The following is a 23,301-nucleotide window of genomic DNA, read 5'->3' as shown; positions in this document are numbered from 1 at the left end:
AGTGCGACCCTATCATGTGTTCATTCGGCAAGGGGAAGCCAGGTCTTGGCAGGGAGGCGAGCTTGCGATCGACTACTCACCGCGGTGTAACCCATTGCGCACCGCCGGGTGGACAAAGGCGGCGGGGGGTGGATGTGTAATGCGGGCGTAAGCGACCTTCCGGATGTGACGTCACGGGGGGTGGAGCCATGTGACGTGGGTGGAAGGTTCGGGTCCTTAAGCGGGTAAACCGGAAGGGGAAGTCAGTTGGGGTGTGAACGGAAAAGAGTGAGGCCACGCGGGCGAGTGAGAAGAGGGGGGGCACCGACGGCCATCGGGAGCCAACCCTGAAGACAGGAGGAAGCTACGGAGTGGTGTGCAGCTGCGGAGAGACAGCCAGAAGGGCTGCGTGTTAGAGGCAGCGGTGTGGCTGCCAGGTGTGGCGGGAGAGAAGAGGGAGAGACAGCACGAGGCTGTCAGAGCTGCAGAGAGGACGAAGGAGAGAGGAGTTGCAGCGAGTACAGCCAAGGGGGGCTGTGTGAGAGTAACAGCAGCGGGGCTGCTGTTGTGGACCGGGCCGACATCGGAGTCAGCACCGTGGAGAAGCTACAGAGTAGAGACAGCCGTGTGGGAATACAGTACGAACCGAATAAAGGACACTGAGCCAGACATCGTGGTCCAGTCGTTTATTACAGATGTAAGACCACTCTCACCGTTACGTTTCAACTGCCGCGTACGGGAGATGGAATCGAACCGGAGTTCGCGTGATTATGGTTTATGTTCCCTTGATGAGTGGCGGGGGGGGAGCAGGCGATGTCGCTGTGGTGGCTTCACCCAGTTGAGTTAATTGCCAGAAATTATATCAAATTTGTCCAATGTGGGCAATGACACGGGCACATATGGCCCAACTCTTTTTTTTCAAATAATATCTTGAGAGCCCTCTGTGTAAGCAGACGCCACTCGTATCTAGGCCACGCACCTGGAGTACAACCAGGGTCGAGGCGGCTCAGCGTTCGAGCGTATTCCACGCGGTCGTTTGTTCAAATCGCGGTTGCGTCTCGGGGTGTCGACTCAGCCCACGAAGCCTTCTGGGGTCATCCCATGGAGAAAGAGAGAGACATGCGCAGCTGACCCACGCCGTGCCGGCCTTCAAGGAGCAGTGGGCGATGGAGGAGGCCGTGTGCTCGGTGGCAGATGACGGGGAGCTCTGCATGCTGATATGAGCTACTCGTCGGAGGCCGTTGGACTGCGAGAAGGACGAGAGAGAGCGAGAGAGTGAGTGAGAGAGTGAGCGAGAGAGGGAGCGAGAGAGTGAGCGAGAGAGTGAGCGAGAGAGGGAGCGAGAGAGTGACCGAGAGAGGGAGCGAAAGAGTGAGCGAGAGAGTGAGCGAGAGAGGGAGCGAAAGAGTGAGCGAGAGAGTGAGCGAGAGGGGAAGCGAGAGAGTGACCGAGAGATTGAGCGAGAGAGTGAGCGAGAGAGTGAGCGAGAGAGGGAGCGAAAGAGTGAGCGAGAGAGTGAGCAAGAAGGGAAGCGAGAAAGTGACCGAGAGAGTGAGCGAGAGAGTGAGCGAGAGAGAGAGCGAGAGGGGGGGTTAAATAAAGCAAAGCATAAAAATAATTACGAAATGATGAACGAAGCAAAGTGCCGACTACACCGAGCATCTTCTTGTTTCCACTGATCGTAAAAAAAAGAGAGAGAGAGAGATGGAGACTGCGAGAGAGAGACTCCCGCTCGCCATAAGAATGTGGAATTTCCACCGCCGGTTCAGGTCTGTAATACAGGGGGGGAGCACCGTCAAATTGCGAACCGCTGACTTGAACGTTTTCGGTATTAACCAGGACAGCCACCCAGCTCGTACCCGCAAGTCCCTGCAATGTTGACGCGTGGTGCAGGCTCACTGCGCTATTGTTATTGCCCCTTACTCGCAGCTCCGAATAACTCGCTTGACTATGTACGGTGCGAAAGAAGTTCAATATTCAGTGCATACATCACTATACACTGCATTATACACGATGCTATACATTGCACTACTATACACTACACGATACACGACACTACACTCGACTGTACACTATACACTACACTATACACTACACCACTATATACTACATTGATTTCTTTAGAAATGCTTTTTGTGCTTAGTTTGTTGTCCTTACCCCGCCCCTCCGATTATCTCTGTTGGCTACGTACGGTGCGAAAGAAGTTTAACATATGTAAAGGGACACCTCGACTTACAAACATTCGACGTATTAGCTTTCAGAGATACGAAAAAACCTGTCCATAAGGCATGTAGATGCCACATGAAGAACCAGTGGCATCTACATATGCAGAACATGAAGAACCAGTGGCATCTACATCTCCAGGAGATGATTCAACTTCAAAAACCCATTCCCCGTGTTTAGTGTACACGCCGTACAACATGTTTGGAATCGACAGGAGTAAAGTTTGACTTACGAACAAATCGACTTACGAACAAATCGACTTACGAACAAATCGACTTACGAACAAACCTCTGGAACTAACTCGTCCGTAAGTCGAGGCGTCCCTGTACATTGTTCAGGGCCGCTGTGCGTGACGTACCACGTGCTCGTGTCCCCCCCCCCCCCAGCTACCTGCCCTGCCCACCCCTGCCACAAATCGTCCCCACTTCTGTCACTTGGCAGAGCAGATGTTTTTGTTGCTGTTCTTGCTAATTCTCTGCATCTGATGCAAATTACTCGGAGGCGAGACGGTGATTTACAGATTCAAGCCGGAAAGAAAAAAGAAACAGCTCGATAAATTATCCGAGCAACTGCCTCGGCTTCACGTGCCCAGGAAGGCTTAGCGTTGATTTTTTTTCGCGACGGAAATCGACTCAGTGGTCGTGGGTAGACGTGAGATGTTTCCACATTTTCGAGTTTATTTTCGTTCACTTTGAGTGAGAACTCGAGAGACGAGAGTGACCCCGAGTGACGAAAGAATGGTTATAAAAGCGCCGACAGAAAACACAACAAGTAGCGCTATAAATGGTAAGAGAAGTGTGAGAAAACACAACTGCGTGAGCAGAAAAACTTTAAAACAGTGCACAAACAGCAATATTCAATACGTTACATTTCGTTGAACAAACGTGGGTTTGAGACAACTCACTTTTGAGAGAAAAAAAATCTCAGTAACGTTATGGAGAAACATTAATATCGATTTCGGGTGTTTTGTGGTTTTTTTTGCACTCGTGTGAAAAACAGACCCGGGTCCATAGATGGCAACTCTAGAAGGAATCATGCACGGTGGTTCACGAATATCGATGGTGCAGCAGGCCAAGGCAGGGAACACGTTTAAGGGGACGTCCTCCCGTGGTGCAAATGGAGCGATGACATCACCGCCGCCGAATAACACGGTTGGGTACGTACGGTGCAAACGAAGTTCAACATACACACATGGCAAGACTGGTTCAGATAATCACCGCTGACGTTAATTAGCCGCGAGCGGGAATGGTGCCAGGGATGCCAGGTTCATGTGCGCATTGTCCGCACTGCCACGCGAAAGTTCAAACATTCAACGTGCAATACATAAACATACATCACGTGTGTTGGCGCCCAGGTGTAACATACATCGCAGGTGGGCATCGGCGGTGTAGTCGTGGTCTGCGCTACGCTACCGCTCACGGCCACCAAAACCGGTTGACGATTTCGTGAACCGGTGGCCGGTGCCTCCCCTAGGTCGACTCAGCCTCGAATGAGTACCTGGTTCTGGAGTGGAGACAAAGGCGGCCGGGCGTGTGTGCTGGCCACCCACCCCTCTTCGTTCACCGTTGCCGGCATTCATAGACAGGTTCGACTCGCTCACAGGCCTTGCCCCACCAGTCGGTTGAGGCTATACCGGGGGGCGGGTCAGGGAAGGGCGGGGCGGGGGGGGTCTTCGTCGTTCCATAACCCTTGTGCGTCACATTTTCACGGAGGGGCCAATTTGTAGCGAGGCTCCCTCACCCCACCACCACCACCGCCAAGCAGCACCCAACACTCGTGCTCAACTTGCACAGAGGGCCAGGCTGCAATTTGCTCTGTCAAGCGTGCTGTAATGATGCAATTTGGCCAAGTTATTCAACCGGCTCCATTCCTCGAATGTGAGTGTGCCGAGGCCCATGCAGCTCCCAGATAAAGTCTTAATTGGAGAATGCCGTTGTTGTTTTTTTCTTTTTCCCTCCCCCTTGCCGCTTCTAGACAGAGACTCTAATATCTCGTCGCAAGATTCATCATCTCCTTTCTTATCGCCCCCCCGCCCCACCTTCCCCGCTCCCAGCGAGATCGCACGTGGAGGCCGTAAATTAACGACGAGAACTGCAACATGTCTCTTCCTATTTAAAGCTTTCGTGACTGCAGGGATTGATCTTCTTGGTTCTTTCGGTAATGTCACGTAGAAGGGAAGTAATAAAATAATTAAAATAAAACATAATAAAATAAAATAATTCTCACGACGTTTCGGCTACAACGCAAGCAGCCGTCTTCAGGTGAAGAATGAGACACTACCAAGCTAGGAGCTTATATATAAGCTGGGTTGGAGGTGGAAGAGCGCCTTAACAAAAAAGAATGTGCATATGAAGAGGAATTTAGCATATTCATGGGAAATGCGTAGGAGGTGGGCGGGGGGGTTTCAAAGTCATATTATGCCCATGCATTATGCAGGATCAGCAGCACCAAGGGGGGGGGGGGGGTGCAGGGAGTAGCATTAACAAAGGAAAGGAATGTTAATAGTATGTAGCTGCAGTTAGTAAACAACCACGTAGAAAACTAAAGTATAAACTACATAAAAAAAAACTAAAGTATAAACTGCATAGCACCATCAGTATACTTACTATACTCTACAATAAGCTGAGTTACTAACAGCAAGTAATACATTACAATTCTACGTCGTAAAAATTATATAATATGCTTTCATCTAAACTTTATTCTCTTACATCACACGAGCATACACCGTACTATATACTGCCATAGATAAACCCAACATTAAATTATATACTGTATTGCTATAAACCACCTTATACATTTTAATATAACACTATGTATTATTCGACTCACCCTAATGTGTATCACACTGCTATGTGTTTACTATACAATTACGATACTATATATTACTTTGTACATTGTATTAAGCATATAAATGTTATACTATTTGTTATTATACACTGTACCATTGACCGTCGTGTCAATGGGTGAGTCGTGGGGGGAAAACTTGCAGCGGAGCAAAGAATCCATTCCCTGCGGAGAATACAATGCCAGTGAGTGGAACGCGGTCTGAAAGTCACCGTAAACGTGAACACAATCAGTTCAGATCCGAAATGGTTTATTACGTCCTTCCAATGATTGCTAAGCCAGAATCCATCTTCTCGGTTAAAATTGTCTCTGTGTTTGTATATGTGGATCGCCTCATGAACGAATCTCTCATGATAGCCAGGTGGCTTGCAGAGAACCTCTGTCTTGGAGAAGTCAATGTCATGTGAGCCCACTGAGTTGTAACAGTGATCTGCCACGGCTGAGGTGTTTGTCCTACCGTGTTTCAGGTCTGCTTTATGTTCACGGTACCAGATCACGGATCCAGACATACAGTACCCTGGCGTCTACAAACTAAGTTGCCTCTGTGGTAGCAGTTACATTGGGGACCGCATCCGTGAACATAAAGCAGACCTGAAACACGGTAGGACAAACACCTCAGCCGTGGCAGATCACTCTTACAACTCAGTGGGCTCACATGACATTGACTTCTCCAAGACAGAGGATCTCTGCAAGCCATCTGGCTATCATGAGAGATTCGTTCATGAGGCGATCCACATATACAAACACAGAGACAATTTTAACCGAGAAGATGGATTCTGGCTTAGCAATCATTGGAAGGACGTAATAAACCATTTCGGATCTTAACTGATTGTGTTCACGTTTACGGTGACTTTCAGACCGCGTTCCACTCACTGGCATTGTATTCTCCGCAGGGAATGGATTCTTTGCTCCGCTGCAAGTTTCCGCCCACGACTCACCCATTGACACGACGGTCAATGGTACAGTGTATAATAACAAATAGTATAACATTTATATGCTTAATACAATGTACAAAGTAATATATAGTATCGTAATTGTATAGTAAACACATAGCAGTGTGATACACATTAGGGTGAGTAGAATAATACATAGTGTTATATTAAAATGTATAAGGTGGTTTATAGCAATACAGTATATAATTTAATGTTGGGTTTATCTATGGCAGTATATAGTACGGTGTATGCTCGTGTGATGTAAGAGAATAAAGTTTAGATGGAAGCATATTATATAATTTTTACGACGTAGAATTGTAATGTATTACTTGCTGTTAGTAACTCAGCTTATTGTAGAGTATAGTAAGTATACTGATGGTGCTATGCAGTTTATACTTTAGTTTTTTTATGTAGTTTATACTTTAGTTTTCTACGTGGTTGTTTAGTAACTGCAGCTACATACTATTAACATTCCTTTCCTTTGTTAATGCTACTCCCTGCACCCCCCCCCCCTTGGTGCTGCTGATCCTGCATAATGCATGGGCATAATATGACTATGAAACCCCCCCCACCCACCTCCTACGCATTTCCCATGAATATGCTAAATTCCTCTTCATATTCACATTCTTTTTGTTAAGGCTCTCTTCTTCCACCTCCAACCCAGCTTATATATAAGCTCCTAGCTTGGTAGTGTCTCATTCTTCACCTGAAGACGGCTGCTTGCGTTGTAGCCGAAACGTCGTGAGAATTATTTTATTTTATTATGTTTTATTTTTATTATTTTATTACTTCCCTTCTACGTGACTTTACCGAAAGAACCAAGAAGATGTATCTTCCTCCTCTTCCTCATCACCTTGTGGTGCTTCTCATTCCTAATCATCATCGTCGTCGTCGTCGTCAAACGAATCCGGCTGGTCGGGTGAGAGTTCGAGCGACAGAACCTGCAACTGCAGCGGCGGCAACAGCGGCGATGCCTCGTGTCCGTACGCGTGGGGGAACGCTCTTCCACTAGCGCATCTCAGAAAAAAAGGGAATCAGAATACGTATTCATTCATACCGGATGAGGGATGCGATGAACAACAGCGCTCATTGAGCCGCGAACCTCACCGCCGAGTCGGCCGTCAAAATTTTGCTCGGCACGCTGACTTTTAAGAATGCGAACCTCAACGAAAGAAGTTCAACTCACATAGGCATCCTGCATGTATACAGCATGCCTATGTTACTTGTGTGTGTGTTTTTTTTGTGGCAGTATCAGAAGTATGAAAACAAATAAGAACAGTTTTTGTTTTACCCTTGCTGGCAATAAAAAAAAATAGGTGTTTAGATGTTCGAACACCAAATGTAAAACTTTTACGAGAGCCGAAGGCCACTTGTGTGCCTTGTGGCGTTGTTCACTGGTCTGACACTGCTGGCGAGACGAGGCCATGAAGAAGGCTGTCTCTCTCTGGCGGAGGCCAACCCGTTTCAAAGACAATGCCATATTTTATCAGAGCGTGTGTGTTTGCAAGCTGTGCCACAATTGCGCACGCTTATTGCAGTCTTCATGCCTTGCAAACACCACAAAGGGGGTGAAACCTATCCATACGTACAACGTGCACACAACGTGCACACAACGTGCACACAACGTGCACACAACGTTCACACAACGTGCACACAACGTACACACAACGTGCACACAACGTACACACAACGTACACACAACGTGCCCACAACGTGCACACAACAGACACACAACGTGCCCACAACGTGCACACAACGTACACACAACGTGCCCACAACGTACACACAACGTACACACAACATACACACAATGTGCCCACAACGTGCACACAACGTACACACAACGTACACACAACGTGCCCACAACGTACACACAACGTGCCCACAACGTACACACAACGTACACACAACGTGCACACAACGTACACACAACGTACACACAACGTGCACACAACGTGCACACAACGTACACACAACGTGCCCACAACGTGCACACAACAGACACACAACGTACACACAACGTACACACAACGTGCACACAACGTACACACAACGTACACACAACGTGCCCACAACGTACACACAACGTACACACAACGTGCCCACAACGTGCACACAACGGACACACAACGTACACACAACGTGCCCACAACGTGCACACAACAGACACACAACGTACACACAACGTACACACAACGTGCCCACAACGTACACACAACGTGCACACAACGTGCACACAACGTACACACAACGTGCCCACAACGTACACACAACGTACACACACCGTGCACACAACGTACACACAACGTACACACAACGTGCACACAACGTACACACAACGTACAAGAAACGCCGCGTGATGCCGGCTGCGTGTGTTCCGGCTTTGGCATCAAACGGGCAGACGTCGATATCGCACGAGTGAGTGTCGGACGACTGGGACGGCTTGAAGATGCATTAATCACCCGGAGTTTGGCGTGGCACGACCCCGTGGGACCACACCGTGAGATGAGACACCGTGGGACTACACCGTGAGATGAGACACCGTGGCAGAAGCCGTGGCAGGCCCTGCCGTGCCATCTGCTCTCAAAGCACCGCAACTCTGCCAGCAGATGTGCGCTGATGATGGCCTTCACCGCGAAGGGAGCCGGGTTAAACTTCAAGGCAACTTCATTGTTATACGGGACCGGCTCGCAAGACCTGAAGGCTACGTGCAGTGCGTTGCGTTGCGTGCGGACGTGAGCGAGTAAGCGTGCATGAGCGTGCGCGTGTGCGTATACACAAACGCACGTGCGAAGAGCAGGCGGGATTGTTCACGCAGCGGTTAGGATTATTCTGGCATCCCGTGTCCCATTCACGCTCACGGATAATTGACATCAGCGGTGATTACCCGAACCCGTCTTGGCATGTGTGTCTACGTGTGATCTGCATGTTGAACTTTGTTTGCACCGTACGTAGCCAGCCGTGCTAATCGGAGGGTCCGAGGAAGGACAACGAACTGAACACAGGTGTGTGACAGCACTTGCCCAAACTGTTTGTGAAAGGCTGTACGGACGATCTTTGTCTTTGTATGTTAGAGCGCCGAAGCGGCTCAAACGCAGCGAGATGACACAGAGTGTGGCGAGTGCAGCGTGGTTCATCCGTCTGAAAAGCAATCCCAGTCAGTGGAACCCACAAGGCCCACGTCTCTCCCGTGACCTCCTGCCAGCCGCGAGACTTTTGCAATGCACGCGGTGGCCTCAAAGATGCACCTAGCCTGGCACAAGCGGTGCGGTGACACCACCACCGCAACAAAACTTCGTGGGGATCGACGGCTGTTGCCTTTGTCCTCGTGACGCGGCGATCAACGCACTGCACTACACGAGCTGACACCAGGGCAGAGGTCGCAACCGGGTACCCGATACCCGGCTAGCCGTACCCGGCCGGGTACGGATACGGGTACCCGTTTGCGACCCTGGTGCGGCCGGGTACGGGTACGGGTAGGCCGTGAGTCACTGGTGAGTCACCGTTTGTCACTCATTTCCCAACGTCTTGTCTCTTCTCACAATTCAAGTTCCTAGAATCAACCCACCCGCGCCTGCAACATGGCTTCATCCCAGAGGTCGAAATCAGGTACCCGATACCCGTACCCTACCCGTACCCGGCCGGGTAACGGGTAGGGTACGGGTACGGCCGGGTAGGGGTACCCGTTTGCGACCCTGGTGCGGCCGGGTAGGGGTACGGGTAAGGAATAAAAACCCGTTTGCGACGTCTGCACCAGAGGTCTGATCACCGGCGATGGTTTGTCATCTTAATCGGACTGGGGCCTCCCCTATGACCACTCGGCATTAAACGTGTAGCTGGTGCGGTCTTTAAGGCGGCTGTGGCCGTGGTGCTGGCCACACCACGACCATATGGGGCCGTCCCTAAATGACGTCACGCACCTGGGGGGGGGGGGGTCAGACATTTGTGACGATGTGTGTCAACGAGGTGGGGGGGGCGGGTGTTTGAGAAATGTGACGTCACATTAAAATGCGCAACTTTAAATAAATATAGACAACACGTTCTACTTAATTTAATAGACGTTTTAATAAATGTTTTCTCCTACAACATCAGAGTGCAGCGCCACATTAAATACGCACTACAATGACAATAGTTTAAAGCGATTTGAAGCATGTTGAATTTTTCATATTTGAGGGGGGGGGGTCTGACTTTTTGCGACGCCGTGTGACGAGGGGGGGGGGGTCAAAATCGTAAAAATCGCGTGACGTCATTTATGGACGGCCCCTAATACGCAATGTCCCCGGCCTGCCCCGTCAGGTGCTCCGCTAACGGCACTTGCCGCAAACGGCCCTCGCAGGCTACACGGCGGGTCTTTGTCTTTGCGAGTGTGTCAGCGTGTGAACATCACACACTGACGCACTCTTATTCCCCCCCCTCGCAGAGAAAATTGCCACTCAAATAACAGGGGGCTTGGCGACAATAAATGTCAAATGATTTTCCCGGGCGGGACATTTTTCGTGAGGTTTTTATTATTTTTTATTTCACGAAATGTAATTTTTGAAACAAGGGATCGCCGGAGACGTGGGGGGCTCCACGTTAAACCGCCCCCCCCCCCGCCCCCCAGCTTGCTGGACTCCACTGAGCTCACACGGCGATGGAGACGGATCCACCACGGTTTATATTTGATTTGTTTTTCCGAACGCGGCAAACCCATTCAAGCGGCGTCTCCACTCGTCGAGTGTTGCGATGGAGGCGACCTCGCTAAGGGTTTTGTTGGTCACTGGAATTCCACGTTATTCTATCTCCTGCTGAGGGCTTCTCTACACTTGGGGACTTGCCCTTCGCCCCCACTGATGTCCCCCCCCACCCACCCACAATGTGTGCAGATACCATATTGTATGTAGAGTGTGGAGGCATATAGAGGCATATATTCAGGGCATACAGAGTCAGGGTGTATAGGCATAGTCAGTAAATACTTCTGACTCTATTGTATGTGGGGTGTGTAGGCACATAGAGTCAATAGATGGATCAAATGTTTACATCTGGGCGGAAGGCAGAGGTCGCAATCGGGTACCCGATACCCGTACCCTACCCGATACCCGGCTACCCGTACCTGGCCGGGTACGGGTACCTGTTTGCGACCCTGGTGCGGCCGGGTACGGGTACGGGTAGACCGTGAGTCACTGGTGAGTCACCGTTTGTCACTCATTTCCCAACGTCTTGTCTCTTCTCACAATTCAAGTTCCTAGAATCAACCCACCCGCGCCTGCAACATGGCTTCATCCCAGAGGTCGCAATCGGGTACCTGTACTCGTACCCTACCCGTACCCGGCCGGGTACGGGTAGCCGGGTATCGGGTAGGGCACGGGTATCGGGTACCCGTTTGCGACCCTGGTGCGGCCGGGTACGGGTACGGGTAAGGAATCAAAACCCGTTTGCGACCTCTGGCGGAAGGGGTGTCCACTTTATTTAACTTTTAATTCAGGCCTTTTGAAAGGCTCTCATCATTTCATTAATGGACAAACGGAACGCCGGGCTTTTACAATAGAGAAGAAATCCGCTGTTCTCGTTGGGGCCAGGAATATATATTTTTTTGCCGTTCCTCAACGGCATAGGGTTATAGGTTTCCCACACTACAATCGTTCCATAATTGAATAACAACAACAACAATAATAATAAGGAATAATAATGACAACACAAAAATAATATTTAAATCATTTACAGATGTCAATCCACTGCTGGAGAGAAGTCTGCCCCCCCCCCCAATCCCTGCCACCCAACATGTCGACGATCGTTGGGGGGCTATTTGACCATACTTCACCAAGCTAGTTAGTGGTGGTAGGTTGGGCTGGAGCGTGGGAGGTGGCAGGATGGGGCGGGGGGGGGGATCGGTGCAGCTGCCACTCGCCACTTACGTTAGCCGTGGCCGGGCATCGAACTCAGGATCATTGCGCTCGTCACGTGATTCACTAGAACTGCCGCGCCACTGCTTCAAGCCCGTGGGATAATAAATATGTTAAATGAATGAGGATGGTTTATTTGATAAACTCTACATGTTGAACTTATTTTGCGCCGTACGCAGCCGACCGAGATAATGAATCGGAGGTGCGGGTGAAGGACAACAAACTAAACAGAGAAAGCAGTTCTAAAGAAATGTGTGTAGTCTATTGTGGTGTAGTGTATAGTGTAGTGTATTGTGGTGTAGTGTATAGTGTAGTGTATTGTGGTGTAGTGTATAGTGTAGTCTATTGTGGTGTAGTGTATAGTGTAGTGTATTGTGGTGTAGTGTATAGTGTAGTATATTGTGGTGTAGTGTATAGTGTAGTATTTTGTGGTGTAGTGTATAGTGTAGTGTATTGTGGTGTAGTGTATAGTGTAGTGTATTGTGGTATAGTGTATAGTGTAGTGTATTGTGGTGTAGTGTATAGTGTAGTGTATTGTGGTGTAGTGTATAGTGTAGTATATTGTGGTGTAGTGTATAGTGTAGTGTATTGTGGTGTAGTGTATAGTGTAGTGTATTGTGGTGTAGTGTATAGTGTAGTGTATTGTGGTGTAGTGTATAGTGTAGTGTATTGTGGTGTAGTGTATAGTGTAGTGTATTGTGGTGTAGTGTATAGTGTAGTGTATTGTGGTGTAGTGTATAGTGTAGTATATTGTGGTGTAGTGTATAGTGAAGTATATTGTGGTGTAGTGTATAGTGTAGTCTATTGTGGTGTAGTGTATAGTGTAGTCTATCATGGTGTAGTGTATAGTGTAGTGTATTGTGGTGTAGTGTATAGTGTAGTGTATTGTGGTGTAGTGTATAGTGTAGTATATTGTGGTGTAGTGTATAGTGTAGTGTATTGTGGTGTAGTGTATAGTGTAGTGTATTGTGGTGTAGTGTATAGTGTAGTATATTGTGGTGTAGTGTATAGTGTAGTATATTGTGGTGTAGTGTAGTCTATTGTGGTGTAGTGTATAGTGTAGTGTATTGTGGTGTAGTGTATAGTGTAGTGTATTGTGGTGTAGTGTATAGTGTAGTGTATTGTGGTGGAGTGTATAGTGTAGTGTATTGTGGTGTAGTGTATAGTGTAGTGTATTGTGGTGTAGTGTATAGTGTAGTGTATTGTGGTGTAGTGTATAGTGTAGTGTATTGTGGTGTAGTGTATAGTGTAGTGTATTGTGGTGTAGTGTATAGTGTAGTGTATTGTGGTGTAGTGTATAGTGTAGTGTATTGTGGTGTAGTGTATAGTGTAGTGTATTGTGGTGTAGTGTATAGTGTAGTGTATTGTGGTGTAGTGTATAGTGTAGTGTATTGTGGTGTAGTATATAGTGTAGTGTATTGTGGTTTAGTGTATAGTGGAGTGTATTGTGGTGTAGTGTGTAGTGTAGTGTATTGTGGTGTAGTGTATAGTGTAGTGTATTGTGGTGTAGTGTATAGTGTAGTGTATTGTGGTGTAGTGTATAGTGTAGTGTATTGTGGCGTAGTCTATAGTGTAGTGTATTGTGGTGTAGTATATAGTGTAGTGTATTGTGGTTTAGTGTATAGTGGAGTGTATTGTGGTGTAGTGTATAGTGTAGTGTATTGTGGTGTAGTGTATAGTGTAGTGTATTGTGGTGTAGTGTATAGTGTAGTGTATTGTGGTGTAGTGTATAGTGTAGTGTAATGTGATGTATGTATCTTTGTTGTACTTCTTTCGCACCGTACATAGCCAACCACTCTCATCTAGATGATTTGAAAGTAAATAGCTCCCAGCTGCTTCCGATTATCGCACTAATCGGAGGTGCGGGCGGGGGGGGGGAGGACAACAAACTAAACACAGAAAGCAGTCCTAAAGTAATGAGTTTGTCAATGTAGATGATGATTGGCAAGTGCATAGCTCCAGTGGCATCCTAGTAGCGGAAGGAAGAGAGCGTTCCAGACGGCCGCAGAAGCAGTGCATCTGAAAGCGCCTTTGTTCGATGGCAGCAGCCGTTTCACGTTCTCCACTCTGCCGTGTGGATAACGACCGGCTGGCTGTGTTGGCATTTGTATTTCTGTTTGCGCATAGTCACTTTAAGATGTTTTCTTGTTCATGTTTAAATTTTTTGCGGTTGCACACGATTCAAAAGCCGAATGGCTCACAGGGATATACCGAATAAATGAAACTGGAAAGTGAAATTAAGCCCGATTTGAGGCACGACTGCCCTGACTTAGGCTGTGTTCGGCCGAGCGGTTTGTGAACGTCCCGGATGCCTTGAGAGGGAGAGACTGAGAGAGCAGGAGATGATGAGAGTGTCGGATAGAGACACACACAGATTGGGATAGAAATGGACAGATTATTAATAAATGCATTAGACATTAAAAGCACCCTCGATAGCACCGCCACAAATAAAAATAAAAATATACAATAGCACATATATATCGTACTATTGCCTGAAACGAGAACAGCAGCAAGCCCTGCGGGCCCCTGAATCACTGAATAATACTAATCATTAAAAATAGTTTCTAATCTCCAACGCGCATTTCATCCGTAGATCAACAATGCGAACAAAAAAACCGCGTTGTGGAAATCAGGCAAGAAACAAGAACCACCTCGCAGGCTAAAGGTCGAATTCACAAAACAAGGGGGTGAATGGCCAATTCACAAAACAAGGGGGTGAATGGCCAATTCACAAAACAAGGGGGCGAATGGCCAATTCACAAAACAAGGGGGCTAAAGGCCAATTCACGAAACAAGGGGGCGAATGGCCAATTCACAAAACAAGGGGGCTAATGGCCAATTCACAAAACAAGGGGGCTAAAGGCCAATTGACGAAACAAGGGGGCGAATGGCCAATTCACAAAACAAGGATGCTAAAGGCCAATTCACAAAACAAGGGGGTGAATGGCCAATTCACAAAACAAGGGGGCTCAAGGCCAATTCACAAAACAAGGGGGCTCAAGGCCAATTCACACAACAAGGGGGTGAATGGCCAATTCACGAAACAAGGGGGCGAATGGCCAATTCACAAAACAAGGGGGCTCAAGGCCAATTCACAAAACAAGGGGGTGAATGGCCAATTCACAAAACAAGAGGGCTCAAGGCCAATTCACAAAACAAGGGGGCTCAAGGCCAATTCACAAAACAAGGGGGTGAATGGCCAATTCACGAAACAAGGGGGCGAATGGCCAATTCACAAAACAAGGGGGCTAAAGGCCAATTCACAAAACAAGGGGGTGAATGGCCAATTCACAAAACAAGGGGGCTCAAGGCCAATTCACAAAACAAGGGGGCTCAAGGCCAATTCACACAACAAGGGGGTGAATGGCCAATTCACGAAACAAGGGGGCGAATGGCCAATTCACAAAACAAGGGGGCTAAAGGCCAATTCACAAAACAAGGGGGCTAAAGGCCAATTCACAAAACAAGGGGGCTAATGGCCAATTCACACAACAAGGGGGTGAATGGCCAATTCACAAAACAAGGGGGCTAAAGGCCAATTCACACAACAAGGGGGCTCAAGGCCAATTCACACAACAAGGGGGTGAATGGCCAATTCACAAAACAAGGGGGCTCAAGGCCAATTCACAAAACAAGGGGGCTCAAGGCCAACTCACACAACAAGGGGGTGAATGGCCAATTCACGAAACAAGGGGACGAAAGGCCAATTCTCAAAACGCGCCGCATTCCAGGAGACCTCACGGCGACAATAGTTTCTCGATTTTCCGTGAATCGTCAGGCGGGGGAAGGTGCGTCATGCGTGGTAGTTGTACGCGCGCACGCTTGTTCAACACGCGACAACTTCATTCATCGGCTGCGTCGCGTGCAAGCAGGTTTGGCGGAGGTGGCACGACCCGGCGATCCGACACGAAGATGCTCGCCGCGTTGTCTCGCAAGCCCGAAGAAGGGAAGAGGGTGCGTCGCTGCGGTTGAACTGGGCTCTGTGAACACGGGACCCCCCAGTACACGTGACATTTCAACGTTTTGACTCTGTCTCACGCTTGGTGCGAGGGTCAAAATCTCATGGAGTGGGATGGGGGGTGGGGAGGTGTGATCTGTAAAGGTTGCCCCAGACGGTGCAAATTTACTCTCGCTCGGCCGGATCGCGACATCGTGGGGTTGGTGGGTTGGTGATTTGGAGGGTGGGTTGGTGGGTGGGTGGGTTGGTCGGTTGGTGGGTTGGTGGGTGGGTTGGTGGATGGGTGGGTTTGATGGGTTTGGTGGGTGGGTTGGTGGGTTGTTGGGGTGGGTTGGTGGGTTGCAGGGTGGGTGGGTGGGTTGGTGGGTGAGTTGGTGGGTTGGTGGGTGGGTTGGTTGGTGGGTGGGTGGGTTGGTGGTTTGGAAGGTGGGTTGGTGGGTTGGAGGGTGGGTTGGTGGGTGGGTTGGTGGGTTTGGTGGGTGGGTTGGTGGGTTGGTGGGTTGGTTGGTGGGTTGCAGGGTGGGTGGGTTGGTGGGTGGGTGGGTGGGTGGGTTGGTTGGTGGGTGGGTGGGTTGGTGGTTTGGAGGGTGGGTTGGTGGATGGGTGGGTTGGTAGGTGGGTTGGTGGGTTGCAGGGTGGGTGGTTGGGTTGGTGGGTGGGTTGGTGGGTGGCTTGGTGGGGGTGTGTGTGGCGTGCCACAGATTTGCTGTACGTGCCATTCGCTTCAACTGCCGTGAACTGGAGGTCGTAATCAATTCGGCCGTGGATTTAAAAAAAAATGTGCCAGCAAACAAATCACGAAAGCGGACAACGAAGTAAGTCGTCGTGGTCGTCGTCGCGTGAGCCGCCAGCGATGCGAAGCGACCCCCCCCCCCCCAGCACGGCGGGAGACCGAGTGGGGGTGGGGGGGTGCACGCGGGAGTCGGGATGAGCGGCGCTTCCTCCATCGCGGGAGTCGATGCCGTCTGCGACGGTGACACCGTGCAAGCTGCGGAGACTCCTCGCGCTCGCGGGGAAGGGGAGGTCACGTGCGCGCTCTCTCTCTCTCTCTCTCACCCGAGTTGCTCGCGAGCGCCGTGTTGTTGTTGTTGTTTTGTTGTTGTTGTTGTTGTTCAGAAAGCGAACGACATCATCACGGCACGGTGTGAAAGGGTCCCCTTAATCAGGAGTGGACTGAGCAAGCGTCGTAGGCCCTGAAATACTTTGGATAACACTGGTCAACACACTTTTTCTGGCATAAGGTATTCCAACGGTTTTAAGGTAATTTTGGGGTACTGATTCCAAATTTGGGATATCAAATATAGCATTTTCAATAAAAACTGCAGAAGAAAAATATTAAATAAATGTGGATATCTACATAAAATGATATTATAAACACACTATCCTAAAAATACAGCACCATATTTTAACACTAAAGCAGTCACTCATTCGCAACAACTTGCAATCATAAGTGACAGAGTTAATTTCGGGTAAAATCAATGAAAATGGGGTATGCCGATAGCATAAAAATAAGATGTGATAGAGCAAATTTGAGATCAGATCTGGAATCAGCACCCTGAAATTAGTCTAAAACAGCTGCAAAAGTCCAGGCCAGAAAAAAATGCTTTTTTTTTTACCAGTGTAATAATGATTTACATTTGTAACGATCGTCTCATCCGCTCACTCGTTGTTCTTGATGTTGTTGTTTCTCAGCGACCACGATCTTAGGAGGAGTGTTGCGGGGGTGGGGGAACTTTTAACAACGACCTTCCAGTCGCCGAAATCGCTCTGCAGCAGCGACAGCCGCACTGAACCCCCGTTCAATATCCACGTCGATTTGACATGCTATGAACAAGGTCCGTTGCCAGAAACGTCTCCTGTAATATATACACTTCTGAGAATTTTCAACAATATTAATCATTATTTTATCGTTAAAAACGATAGTCTCATATAAGTGTTACAATTGTTTTGAAGCACTCTGTATATTATTTTCCCTTTAACGGCAGCAGCATTATGCAATAATTGGATATGATGGCAGTACAGCAAGCGGAGTACCGTAGCCATATCTGGCGCCAACGATTGCCCAAGATCTGCGGTCCTATATTGAGACGTTTTGGCCAGCTCCATCAGTGTTTATACATGTGGGAAGAAAACCAAGAGTACCTGTTGGGGGTGGGGGGGTGGGTGCATAGCCCACCAGCGCTTGGCACGGCATCGGCACGGAATTGGCACGGCATTGGCACGGCATTGGCACGACATTGGCACGGAATTAGCACAGCATTGGCACGGCATTGGCACGGCATTGGCACGGCATTGGCACGGCATTGGCACGGAATTAGCACGGCATTGGCACGGCATTGGCACGGCATTGGCACGGAATTAGCACAGCATTGGCACGGCATTGGCACGGCATTGGCACGGCATCGGCACGACATTGGCACGGAATTGGCACGGAATTAGCACGGCATTGGCACGGCATTGGCACGGCATTGGCACGGCATTGGCACGGCATCGGCACGACATTGGCACGGAATTGGCACGACATCGGCACGACGGCATCGGCACGACGGCATGGACACGAGCTGTACTTCACACGTCTACGTTTGTCACATGACTCGGATGTCGCTTGCTATGCTTCTCGGTGCGAGCAGATGGACGAGATGGGCAAAGCGCCGAGGCAACTGGGCGATATCTTGAAGCGGGAGTATGACCTTCCGAGCCAATATATTTTCTTCGTATTATTATATTTATTTCTATATAAAGAGATATATATGTGTGTGTGTGTGTCAAAACCCACAAGTCATCCCACAATGGAACACACACGGCAGGAAATCACTCGCAAATTCTGATGCCTGTGTTATCTGACAGCGTTCGTCCATCATGATGTCCCAAATAAGGTAGCGCTGAGGTCCACAGAGAGAGCGAGAATCGCGGCAGATGAGGAGGAGTAGGGGGCAGGGAGGGGGGTACGGGGTGGGGGATGGGGGTTTGGCGCACACACGATGAACGGTTATGATGAGGCCCCCATCATTTTTTTGGTTTTTATCGTTTCATCTCCGCTGAGACAGAATCGCCGTGGGGGGGGGCATTTTTTTTGTTAGTTTATTTACAGAATATACCTTGAGTAATCACATCATGAGCTGTAAACACACTCCGAGCAAGCGATAAGCAGTGTGCATGCGTGCGTGTGTGTGTGTGCGATAACATTAAAAAAGTGCTGTTGTGGGTTTACTCACCAACACGCCGGTGTGTTGCTGAAGTCGTAACTAATTGCCACGTTTCGTTTACGCGACAAAGCTTTTACAATGACGCCGGTTGTAATTACTGACGAAACGTCGTACTCGGATTGTAAATATTGCCGATTTGCTTCTTCAAAACACCGGTGTTCTGTATTAGTAACGAATTCACGTGTTCCGTTTACGTGACAAACCTTACTAATTGGCTGCCGGGTGGTGGCGGATTTCACGGCAAATTTATATTTTTCCGATCAAACACTAAAACAGCTTTTAGTATCGATAATATTGGTCGCGAAAGTCTAGCTGTTAAACTGGGGCAAGTGCTAGATTTGAAGCTTTCGTGACTGCAAGGATTCATATTCTTAGGTTTTTTCGGTAAAGTCACGTAGGTAAAACATTAAAATTAATAAAAGTAAAATAAAAAAAAAATCACGACGTTTCGGAGGCAACACAAGTTGGAACCGTCACAGCCACGACAGCTGTTTCAAGTAAATGAGAGATTACAAGAGCTACCACTCCGTATATATAATGGTTGAAGAGGGGGGAAGGGCCAAGTACAGCACACTTTTTATTAATATGGTAAGGTGAGGCTTAAGCCTAAGAATAGACTACTTTTATTAATTTAAATGTTTTACCTACGTGACTTTACCGAAAAAACTGAAGAATATGGGGCAAGTGGTGTTCGTGAGCACCAGTGATGATCAGCATGGCGCGCTGTTTCATGACCGTGACGCTGCTTACAGAGTAGCCACTAATGAAACACAAAACAGACTAAAACCTATACTCTTTGTTTTTCGGTACACAGGTGAGTGACGTCATTTATGGATGGCCCCAAATCGCGATGATCAGGGCCCAATGTAGACTCCCTCTTGCGTCAAGCGATGTAAGATTGCTTTTAAGCAGAGGTCACATTGGTGGGTCCTGTATGGCACATCCAGTGCCTATGGAGCGGCATAATGATAAGGAGGTTTTAGTCTAGATTTGAAGTTTTCGTGACTGCAAGGATCCATACGCTTTGGTTCTTTCGGTAAAGTCACGTAGGTGAAATTTTTTTTAAAAATAACTAAATTAAATCACGACGTTTCGGAGGCAACACAAGCTTCCGTCATCAGGTGGGACAACCACAGCAAAAGAAAAAAAACAGAATTACTGTCCCACCTGATGACGGAAGCTTGTGTTGCTTCCGAAACGTCGTGATTGATTTTTTTTTATTAAATAGACTTTTAATAAATGTTTTTTTCCTACAACATCAGAGTGCAGCGCCACATTAAATACGCACTACAATGACAATAGTTTAAAGCGATTTTAAGCATGTTTTATTTTCAAAATGGGGAAATATGTTTTTTTTGGGGGGGTCGGGGGGGGGGGGCAACAGCTTTGTGACGACATATTTGAGGGTGGGGTCTGACTTTTTGTGACGCCGTGTGACGAGGGGGGGGGGGAGTCAAAAATCGTACAAAATCGCGTGACGTCATTTATGGACGGCCCCTTTGCCGTAATCATTGTTGGCAAGTCTGCGCTATAGTTCGCTAATTCGTTAACCGCACTGTCAAACTCAAGAAACCGAAGACGTCCATCTAATTATCTTTAAAACGATCCCCAGTACAAGAATTGTTATAGGTGACGAAGGCTATTTACCGTTGTAGCAACCGACGTTTTGGACCAACCTGGTTCCCTCCCTTAACGTAACGTGAATCATCCTTCAAAAAAATTATCGTGAAGTAGAAGACTAGTGCCCGTTACGACCACATTTTGCCAATGCGACTTGTAACGCTCGTTCAACCCTACCCGCGTATCGATAGTTCAATATTAGCGTGCCAGTTGATTGTGGGATTGTGCGTTGTCTTGCTGTGGTCTGGGACTGTTGTTGTTGTTTTGCTGCCTTGTTAAAAACTCGGACTTATATATGTATACTTTAACTGTTATATACCTTAACAATTTCGTATTTATATTTTTGGTTCTTTCGGTAAAGTCACGTAGAAGGGAAATAATAAAATAATAAAAATATAAAATATATTTTTTTATTGTTTAATATTTGTTTTATTTTATTATTTCCCTTCTACGTGACTTTACCGAAAGAACCAAGAATATGAATCCCTGCAGTCACTAAAGCTTTAAATCAACATTTAGTATTTATTACAATTCGCGACTAACGTTTTATTTATATATTTTGTATTCATATTTTTCATTTATTTTCGTTTTCAAATTCACAAAAAATTGCATTTATTTAAATTAGATTTATTTTTAATTTAATGTAATTTGTATTTGTTTATATTTGTATTAAATTTATATTTATTCATATTTTATGCCTTGCCTACCATTTTTTCTATTTTGCACCCCTATTGCTGTTTTTTTTCTGACATTGTTTATTGTTGTAAACTTTCTGAATCCCCCACCCCCACTGGACATCTGTGAAAAAGAGCTTCATAGCTCATCGGATTCCTCCACCGGTCTAAATAAAGATTCTGATTCTGACACGAGAGGCAGAGTATGTGGCGAGCTCCACGTACGGCTGCCTTTGTCTCTCCATGCGGTGTTGGTGCCTTACCCACGGCGCTTAATGCCGACTCCACCTCGCGGAGGTTCCAAGATCGGTTGAAATATTCGCTCTCAATCTTGATGTGAAGCTTTCGTGACTGCAGGAATCCATACTCTTTGGTTCTATCGGTGAAGTCACGTGGGTAGAAAATAACATTATATATATATTCGCTCTCGCCATTATTGCTCCTGAGCTGGAATGGAACGCGCGTCGCCGGGTTCGTAAACGCAGCGCGCTAACCGCTGCGCCACCACTCCACACACGCGCACACGCACACACACACACGCACACACACACGCACACACGCACGCACACACGCGCGCGCGCTCGAGCGACCGTGCCAATCTGGAAGCGCGTTTTATACGGCCGCACGGGAGATCTTTTTTTTTTGTCTTCGTCTCGGTAATAAAATTACGACCGCGTCGTCAAAAAAAATGATGCTGATCGCGGAAATAAAGTTGCGCGCGGCATTGTGTTGACGGAGAGTCGCGTCGCTGTGCGCGGCTGCCGAGGTGATGCGCCATGCCCAGCGGGTAGCCGCGTGGTTGCTGCGGAAGTCCGCGGTTCGATTTCCCAGCGGCCGGCCGGGTTAATACGGGCGGCGCGTATTTGAACGATAATGATATAAAAAAAACATATATATATATACAACTACGAGCTGTCTGCTTCACTCACAGCGGAACGTGAATGATCCCCGTGACTTAATTCGCAACGAATATGGTGGATGGCCAACACAGCTCGATAGTTGAGATATTTGCACACTGCACCAAGTACTCATTTGAGGCCGAGTCGATCTAGGGGAGGCTCAGATAATCGTCACTGCTGTTGGCCGTGAGTGGGAGTTGAACCCGGGTCGCGAGGTGCGCAGCGCAGTGTAGCGCTAACCGCGACACCACCACGGCCCACACACACATAGCCTGTACCGTCAAGTATCAAGAGCTATGCATATACAAGACAGAGCTACACACACATGGTCTGTACCACACGAAGACACATCAGCAGCAGCAACCTTGCCCCGTCATACCGCGAAACACTCGGCAAGGACCCTCCGGAAAAAGAGCCCAGAAACGAGAGTGAGGATTCAGTGAGCAATGATGACAAAGGCTGCCGCGGTGGCGAGATGTTAACTCCTTTGCCTGGTATGCAGGAGTTCGTGGGTTCGATCTCGACCATGACGCCTGCTGTATATTTGGAGTTTGCAGGTCTATCTCACTCATTGGTCGCGTGGATTTTTCTCCGGCTCCTCCGGGTTTTCCCTCCAAATTTAGAAACAACATCACGCTTTTTGAACATTTGGCTGCTGTTATAAATGTACACACGATGATAAGCCACTTCGTTTAGCTATCATTTGTGACAGCCAGGTAGCTTTTGAAATACATAGCTATTTAGCTCTGTGCGTTCTTACCCGGTAATATAAAAATATATATATCATGAGGCCTCCTTTGCCAGTACCAAAATATAAGAATAGGTTTTTCCTTTTTTTCTGGCAACAAAACTGAAACCTTTTTAAAAGGCAGCATGTCTGCATTAACCACAATACTTGTGGTCAGAATGCAAACAATGCTCACCCCGAGCCCTCATTACTCTGATAGTGCATTGTCTTTGAGCTGTATGCCTTTTAGCGTCCTCTGGTCGAACACCGTTTGAGACGAGGCTCAAAAGAAATCTGTCTCTGGTGTAGACCAATCAGTTTCAAGGACAATGCATATATTATCAGAGTAGGTTTTTT

The sequence above is a fragment of the Lampetra fluviatilis genome, chromosome 52, assembly GCF_964198595.1.
Source record: "Lampetra fluviatilis chromosome 52, kcLamFluv1.1, whole genome shotgun sequence".
NCBI classification, from domain to species: domain Eukaryota; kingdom Metazoa; phylum Chordata; class Hyperoartia; order Petromyzontiformes; family Petromyzontidae; genus Lampetra; species Lampetra fluviatilis.
This window is presented reverse-complemented; position numbering follows the sequence as displayed.